The following is a 6,581-nucleotide window of genomic DNA, read 5'->3' as shown; positions in this document are numbered from 1 at the left end:
TCTTTCTAGCCCCTTCTCTCCATGAGGCTTGCCTCACAGAAGCCTGTCCTATGCTATCCCATTCTCTCCAGAGTTATTTTCAAGTTGGGAGGGGGAGTAGAATGTCTAACTAATTAGCATCAGAGCATGTTATAATAATATAGGAAATCCTAATGGTCATTTTGAAAAAATTGTGATCATATACTCTCACTTGGAAGAGATTCAAAGCCAGTTTGAACAGCAAAGACACCAGAATTCAAAGACTCACTATTCAACCTTTCCCTCACTGATGCCGATGAGAATTGAGTTTAGGGAGGAGAGGGGGGAGAAATCCAGAAAGGAGAGCAGCAGCTGCTGAAGAAAGATAGAGATAAAGAGACTTGACACTCTGTTTTTACTGTGGAGAATCTGGGCATCTACTAAGAACCTACCCTACCAGAGCCTCAGAAGAGGGGAAAGACTATCCAGCCATAGCAAAGGCAGCACTGCACTGAGCACAGTCTAAGCCCAGGGAAACAACAACAGCTACTCTTGCAACAGCTTGTAGGAAAGATTATTCAATCACTAAAGAGGGCTTGACACTATCTAAATAAGGTATGTTGCTGTAAATTTCTTATCACCCCTGTGATTTAGTGGGTTTATTAATATTCCCCCGCAACTCCCTTCACCAAAAACCCAGAACTGCTCTGGTGGCTCAGCAGACTAAAGCACTGTTATTAACATCCACTTACATCTGCTGCCTGCAATTACTGCAAGTTCAAATCTCACCAGGCTCAAGGTTGACTCAGCCTTCCATCCTTTCTAAGGTAGGTAAAATGAGGACCCAGATTATGGGGGCAATAAACTGACTTTGTATAAATATACAAAAGTATGAAGGCTATTGCTTAACACATTGTAGCCGCCCTGAGTCTCCGGAGAAGGGCGGCATATAAATCAAATTAAAAAAAAAATTAAGTTCACTCACAAGCAGACCAATACTATTCTATGGAGCAATGTCCAATGAGGCCACAAGGCACTTGAAAGTTTCCCAATCAAAATAAATCCACCAGGCAAAATTAAATCCACAATACAAGAGGGTTCATGAGACAAGAAAAGTCCAGAGTTCACAACACACGATCCAAGTATGGTATCAATCCAAAGCGAGGCAAGAATCACAATGACCAGAAAACATACAGCTAGGAAACGAACACCTTCCTAGCATCATTTCCATCTGTCTATTGGGCTAAATTGTCAGCTTCTGGTGTAGCCCATCAAGAAGGGCGAGGTTTTCTCCTCATGAGTAATCTGGCTGTCCTTCTCTGATCCTGCCTTTTCTCTGCCCTACGAGTTCTTGGATCAAGTGCAGAAGGTTTTCTAGATTTATGAACCAGATTTTTTCTGATATAATTGAAAGATCTGAGGTGATTTTTCTGGGTGATATCCTAATCTACTCTGAAGATGAAACACTGCCTGACCCCCATGTGCAGGTCTTGAATAGATTAAGGGAAAATCACCTCTGCTAAAGTAGAAAAGTGTGCATTTGATTTCAAGCAGTTAGATTTCTTGGGTTACCATATTTCCACACATGGAGTCCAAATGGATCTCCAGAAAATGCACACAGTGCTTCCATGGCAGAACACAAAAGATGTTCAGAGTTTCTTAGGCTTTGCAAACATTATAGAAAGTTTATTCCAAGCTTTGCGCAAAGGGTTTAGTCCCTAAATCAGCTGTTTAATAAAGGAGTGAAATTTACTTGGACGAGGACATAGCAGGTGGTGGCATTTCAGGAATTAAAACTATTCTTTGCATAACAATCCCTTTTTTAGCATCCTGATCCATCCAAAATTTATTGTCCTGATGCCTCCAATGTGGCTATCGGTATAGTCCTCTTGCAGGAAGAGGGAAAAACTATCTTTTGCTTTGTGTGTTTTACATTGACTTCCCCAGAAACTATGATATTTTTAACCAAGAACTATTAGCCGTTAAATCAACTTTTGACCAATGAAGAGATTTTCTGGCCTGCATTGGCCCACAGTAGTCAATACAGACCATAAGAATCTGGAAATACTGCAACAGATTAAGCCCCTTTCTTCAAGGCAAATGAGATGGAGTCTGTTTTTTTTCTAATTTGACTTTTATATTCAATATGTCCCAGGCTCAAAAAATTTTATGCCAGATGCACTTTCATGTAAACCTGAGTACTCACAAACACCCCATGTACCAGTTACTGCAAGCATTTTACAACCTCCTAATTTCTGGCAAATTCCCATGCAATCAAGTCTTGGGAGCCACATGAATGCCCCAGGGACTTAATTGCCAGGATCAAGACATAGCAACCCACTGAACAGTTCTCATGGGCCCAGATGGATGACCACCAGGAGGCCCCACTAGGTAATGTGTTCCCTTTTTTAGTAGAAGGAGGGACTTTGAAGCACAAGGGAAGAATACTAGTTCTCCCATTTTTGAGAGAAGATGTTTTGCAGCTTTGCCATGATAATCAGACAGCGGAGCAAGGGTTAATGTTCAAGACATTGCACAGAACAGTAATAGATTTATGGTGATCGAAAATGGTAGTGAACATCAAGGGTTTATATTACTGACCTACCTCCAATCCATGGTTATAAATATGTAGTGGATCTATTTACCAAAATGGCTCATTTTATTTCTTGCAACTGTTTGCCCACTGCCAAAGAAACAGTGCAACTCTTTTTGGACCACATCTTTTGCTATAGAGGCATGATATCCAGACCGATATCAGACAGAGGCAGTCAATTTACTTCCACATTCTGGAGGGCACTGTTCCAACTTTTGAACATCCAGGTCAGCTTGTCCTCAGCCCATCATCCTGCCACAAATAATGAGGCTGAGAAAACTAACCAGCTGCTGTAGCAATACTTAAGATGTTACTGCACCTATAGTCAAGATAACTGGCCCTCATTGTTTCCCCAGCAGAATTTTTGTATAGTAACATTCTCCATACATTGATTGCTATGACCCCCTTTCAAGCTTTGTATGACAGATACCCAAACTGGCGGCTGCAAGGGAGGAAGCCTCTGTCGCAGGGCCAGTGGATTTTTGTAACAGCAGCTGGCTGCCCAAGCCCTCTTGAAACAGCAGCTGGAGCAGACTAAACACCCCTACAAGGCAGCTGCAGATGCCCTTTAACAGAAAGAGCCACCAATTGCTAAAGGCTCTTACCAAATTCTTAGTTTCTTCTAGAAAGAGCCTCTAAGAAGCTGGATGCCAGATTCATAGGCCTTTTATGATCCTCCAGCAGATTAAACCTGTGTTCTTTCATTTGCAATTGTCACCCTCCATGAAAATCTATCAAGTTTTTCCACCAGTTCTTGCTAATCAAAGAAAAACCTTCTATCTCCTTGCATTCTCAGCACCCACTGAGTCTTAGTTATCTTAGTTGTCTAAAACATAAATCCTACTTTATCAATTTCATTGTCTTTGAGACAGTAGGTCTCCAAATGGCTGATTTAACAGCAATTCTTATAAATTGGTCATTGTGACTTACTGATTACAGATAGTTCTTGCACCTTTTAATCCAATTTAGGGAACAAAACAGATTGGGGGAGGGGGCAATAATGAATAAGTGGAAGAAAATATAGGGAACGATCCTTCAGACCTACTTTTACTTCCTGAGATGCTTTATTGCTATTTCATATTAACCTTATTCTCTTTCTTTTTTGCTGACCTTAAGCTTTTTGGTAAAATATTCCATGTGAATCTTTAAATTCAGATGGAATTATCCAGTGTCTTTTTTATTTCATTAGAATCACTAGAATCAATTTTGACAGCCCCAAAAGAGGACAACTGTACACAGAATTATGATATGAGTAATATACATTATTTCTACTTTTTTTCTCCTCTTGAAAGAATTGCTATAGAAGCTGCAAAATATGGGATTTTGAAAAGTTGATTCTACAAGGCAGAGTGAGAAATAGTTTGTTGTCACAGTCTGAAAATGATGGTGTGTTTTAAATATTGTTTTTTCTTCATATTGCATTGAAATTTTATACAAATTAATACATTATCATTTAACAATGAGTAAGACCAGTGTTTGAGAATGAATCTGGAAATATACTAAGAAATATAAATGAATTCTATTCAATTTAAGGTTTCTTTTTTCATATTTGCTCTATTTATTACGCATGACATTTTTAATAGGTTTGCATATTCCTGATTAACGGATAATTACACTTAATACAACATCAAATAATGTTTAACATTATACTAATAGTCCTAGAGTTATGACCACAATTGAGCTCAACATTTATGTTGTTAAATGAAACATTTGTTAAGTGAGTTTGTCCATTTTATTACTTGATTGCCACTGTTGTTAAGGGATTCATTGCATTTGTTAAATTGGTAACATGGTTGTTAAATAAATCTGGATTTCCCATTGACTTTGCTTGACAGGTTGCAAAAGCTGATCACATAATCCCAAGACACTGCAACTGTCATAAATATGAACCAGTTGCCAAGCATCTGAATTTTGATCATATAATCATGGAGTGCTGCAACAGTTGGAAGTGTGAAAAACAGTTATAAGTAATTTTATTCAGTGCCATTGTAACTTTGATTGTCACTAAATGAACTGTTGTAAATTGGGACTACCTGTATATGACTTGAAACAGTTCCTAATCAAAAGGAAACAAATAAAGGGAAGAAAAGGAAAGGGGAAAAGGTTAGAAACTAAGACGTACTTTAAAGATTACATTGGGATTAACAATGATAAAAATAGAGGGGTTAGAAAGAGACAAGGAGAGAAAGAAGAGGGGAAGAGACAAAACATAAAAAATTTAAATGATTACACCGGGATTAACAGTGGTAAAGCAAGAAAAGTGAATAGGGGAAAAAGGAGGAGAACAGTTGGAAATACAGGGCAAACTACAAGAGCAAGGGGCTTTAAAACTAGGGGAAAAAGGGAAAAAGAAAATAAGAGGATGGGATAAAGGATAGTAAGATTTATATTTATAAATGAATGGTAGTAACTTTAATAGATGTGATTATAATATTTGGAACGTTTTTAATGGTAATAATGGAATTCAGCTAAAACATTTGAAATTATATTGTATTGATTTAGAAATGAATGACTTTAAAGTGAAATGTAGTAATATATTTGAATGCAATATTTGGATAAATTGGGGGGGGAAGAGAAATGGAAAAGAGGGAAGGAATGGGTTATATATGAAAAAGTGTATGAATATCAAGATTTATGATTGGAATATTGGTATTTAAGAAAAATATGTGAAATATATATATATATTAAAAAAAGGAATGGAAAATTGGGTTTATATACTTTAGTAAATTGTAGTATTGTATTATTTGGTTAATCTGATAAAAAAGAAATGGAGAAGAGGAAATGAAATGGGCTATATATGTATAATTGTATGAATATTAAATATTTATAATTGGAATAATGGAACTTAAGGAAAATATTTGAAATTATATTATGGTTAAGTTGGAAAAAAGAAATGGAAAAGAGGAAAGGAAATGGGTTATATATGTAAGTGTATGAAAATTAAGATTTATAATTGGAATAATGGAATCTAGGGAAAATATGTGGAAACTGATAAAAAAAGAAATGGAAAAGAGGGATAATTGTAAAACTGCTGAATACTAAATATCTATGATTGGAATGATGGAATATAGGGAAAATACTTGAAATTATATTGTATTGTGAAAAGGGACTAATGGGAGAATATTTGAATAAGATAATTTAGAGTTAGGTTTAGATTTTAGAAAAATGATTGATTTCAATTTGAAGGGTTTCAATTTGAAAAAAGTAAAGAGAGGAGTGAAAAAAGAAAAATTGATTAAGATTAGAGATTAGGGCGAATGGTAATATCGTTTATATATTAGAAGAAATAGAAGGAAAATAAAATAAAAAATTAGAGAGAAAGAATCTTATGGTGAAAACTGAAATATATAAAATGTTGTTTGAGAAACTAAAAGCGGTACAAATTGTGACTCAGCCAATACTCTGTTCAGAAAAAATGCATTGTTTGTTTGCTTATGTGTGTTTGAAAAAAATAAAAAACTTTTATACTGTATATATAAAAAAGAAACAATTCCTAATCCTGGCATCCTAAGTATACAATTCTGTAAAAAAAAAGTGGATGGAACATATGTTATCATGTACAAATTTTATATGTTAATGTTCATGATATAGAAAATGGCTTTTAAATCTCACAGCAAATTATCTATCTATTCTTTTTACTAGTATAATAAGAAGTTATATTTTAAATATTACTATGATAAGCATTCCATTAAAATCATACCTTTATCTTTTATAAAGAAAGCAAAAGTCCTTTAATCCTCATTGTGAAAGAGAACCAGAAGAAAACACTAAAAAAAGAAGAAGAAACTCTATAAGGTGTGCATTACATTACACTGAGTTTATTTTTCTGTATAAAAATAGATAACATCATGCAAATATTTATTTTATTTCATATGAGCATAGCTCATCTAGCGGTGAAATTCATTGGGTGATGTTGGGACAGCCGTTATTTCTCAACATATAATCTACTTCACTGTCACCTTATTGGTGAGGTGGACAGCATATAAATGTAATAAATAATTAAAGTAAATAAGTAAATAAATATAGTAAA

The sequence above is a fragment of the Pituophis catenifer genome, unplaced genomic scaffold, assembly GCF_029215685.1.
Source record: "Pituophis catenifer annectens isolate HBS135680 unplaced genomic scaffold, rPitCat1.0.hap2 SCAF_7, whole genome shotgun sequence".
NCBI classification, from domain to species: Eukaryota; Metazoa; Chordata; class Lepidosauria; order Squamata; family Colubridae; genus Pituophis; species Pituophis catenifer.
This window is presented reverse-complemented; position numbering follows the sequence as displayed.